Here is a 2,581-nt window from a genome sequence, read left to right as displayed (position 1 = left end):
GGCAGGGAGCCACCCCCGCCCCCAGATGAGCTGCCCACAGCTCTGTCCTGAGCCCCACCCTGCCCCATCTGGGCAGCACCTGTCTGCCCCTGCCCCAACCCCAGCCCCACTCCCTCCCTCACCGTGAGGGTCTTAATCTGCAACCCCCCCAATGCCTCTTCTCCTCCACACACTTACCAGCTGGATGCTGCTCTCCAAGTTGCTGGACTGCATTCCTGGCCATATGCATGCTGCGGCTGCATGCAAGCACGCGGCATTTATCGGTGACATTAGCAGCTATGCCGGCCAAACAAAGCTGATTGCCAATAATGTAATTTTGCTTTTATTGGTCCAATCCACTATGCACCTCTAGCCAGAGATGGGCAATTATTTTGGCTGGAGGGCTGCTTAATGAGTTCTGGTGAGCTGTCAAGAGCTGCAAAAGTAGCTCCACCCCTTGACAGGCGCACTATTTCTGGTTGCTATCTTGGGACCAGAAGTCCTGTCCCAACCCCTGACCTTTGCCACTGTAAGTCCCTCCCATTGCCCCTAGAAGTACTTCTTTTGGAAAGCGGGTTTGCCAACTTGGAAGCAGAAAAAATAATAAATTATATACTACAAGTCAAACATCTACAATAACATTTCAATTTTATTTCAAAATATATTTTTGTCCTGATTTGTGGGCTTGGCCCCTGCAAGCACAGCAGGGGCAGCCCGGGGCCAGGCCAGATACAGTGAATTGGTAGGTACCCACCTGCAAGCCAGATGAAAAATCGCCTGGCAGGCCAAATCCAGCCCGTGGGCCATATTTTGCCCACTCCTGTCCTAAGATATTCCCCTAACCTCATTCAGTCATTTTCGTGAGTATCATTTCTGAAAAAGTTGCAATGTAGTCACACAGTTTTTATTCCGCTTGATGAACATAGAGATCACCAAAGTAGTGAAACCCATATTGGAGATGGTAAGTGTCCAGAAGGAAAAGCTGCTGAAAAGAGACTAAAGGAAAACTGAATGAATGGTAAAAACACAGAACTGTCCTTGGGGGCTGGAGACGGGGTTAGAAATCACATCACTATAGTACAGTTAGGCACATGGGGGGGAAGGGTTTGTATTTGTTTTTAAAGATGGATCTCTGAAGTCTTGTGTGCATTTTCTTACCTTAATTATTTAGATTGTCAGCCTAGTGTCATTACCCAGGAGAATGCTAGGTGCTAGTAGACAGAATCAAAGCCATATTTATGAGACATCAGGAACAAAAAGAATGCATAATGCAACTCAATCAGCAAGTAAGAAAGTATAATCTGCTCAAAGATTTTCCAGTGCTGCTTACTAGTAGAAGAGTTAAAAAAAAAAAGAGGTTTTTTGTTTTTTGCTTTTAAACAAAAGCAAAGACACAATGAACTCCAGAATATATCAAAATATATCAGAGGTAGAATAGTAAATAAATATCAATAACATGAAGTGGCAACAAAGACCTAGAATAACGTGCACTTAAAAAGTCTAGGGAAGCAGGATATTCAAAACCAATTACATTTGAAGTATATCCTCCACTTCCAGATGTATTGAAATAGTGTTAGGACAGGGGTGGGCGATTATTTTGGGCAGAGGGCCACTTACTAAGTTTTGGCAAGCCATCGAGGGTCGCATGACTGGCAGCCCAGGGCAGATAAATATTAATTTTCTAAATTTTTTAGGGGCCCTGCAGGCCAGGTAGAATGGCCTGGCAGGCTGCATCCGGCCCCCGGGCCGCATTTTGCCCACCCCAGTATTAGGAGAATGTACACAACCTTAACTGGGCACACATCCCAATGTGAGGCACTGTAACTTAGGCTGCCTATACACGTGCTTAATGGGGGGCAAAGCAGCATGAAGCATTTTAATTAAAGTAGTTCCTGGACAGCTGCTTGAATTAAAACAGCTCACTGTCATGTGTATTAAGCTCCACATATTTAAAAATGGCTGCAGTGGTGCCATTTAACTAAACCTAATTCAACAAAGCTTAAATAAAGTGCCCCCCCCGCTATTCTGAAACATGTGGGGGCTTAATACATGTGACAGGCAGGCATCACATGTCTGCCTGTCACATTACAACTACATGTTCTAATTAGAACGTGAATGTGCACCTCTATAGGCACCCACAAATACTGCTCTAAGACTGTCACTGAATATGTTACCCAGGTTTTTTATCATCAACGAAAGAAATCCATGTCTTTCCCTTTGTATGGAATAGATAAGATTACTGGCTATCTAGACAATTTTGAAGAATGCACTGCTTCAGAAACAAAAAGCAGGTATTGGAGTGGCGACTTTCTGGTTGTATGTAGAAGACTGGTGGAACCTGATCCATGTTGAACTGAGATTAAAAAAATGTAGTAATGTTTCTATTCTGCACAGAGCGTGGAAGTGGCAGGTTGGTTCTGTCATCTCATACTGAAGGGAAAGATGGGGAAAACTTTCTGGATATATTGTAAAGGGTAAGTCTTGTGAGCTCTTTATTATAACGGGAAATATGGGTCCTATTGGGGGTCCATGAAGAGCAAGAAAAGTGAAGATTTAGCAAGGTTTTTTTTCCTTTGCTTTTTTTTTTTTTTTTTTTTTTAAT

General features: G+C 43.5%; 1 protein-coding gene across 1 annotated transcript in view; it reads right to left on the bottom strand.

Annotated features, from left to right (window-relative positions):
- LRP8 (LDL receptor related protein 8) overlaps nt 1–2,581 on the bottom strand; it is a 354,423-nt gene that overhangs the window by 255,283 nt on the left and 96,559 nt on the right. The window lies entirely within an intron of this gene.

This window comes from Gavialis gangeticus, unplaced genomic scaffold (assembly GCF_001723915.1).
Source record: "Gavialis gangeticus isolate Ggan-Ray unplaced genomic scaffold, GavGan_comp1, whole genome shotgun sequence".
NCBI lineage: Eukaryota > Metazoa > Chordata > Crocodylia > Gavialidae > Gavialis > Gavialis gangeticus.
Note: the sequence above shows the minus strand (reverse complement) of the source record. Positions and strands in the feature narration are given on the sequence as shown.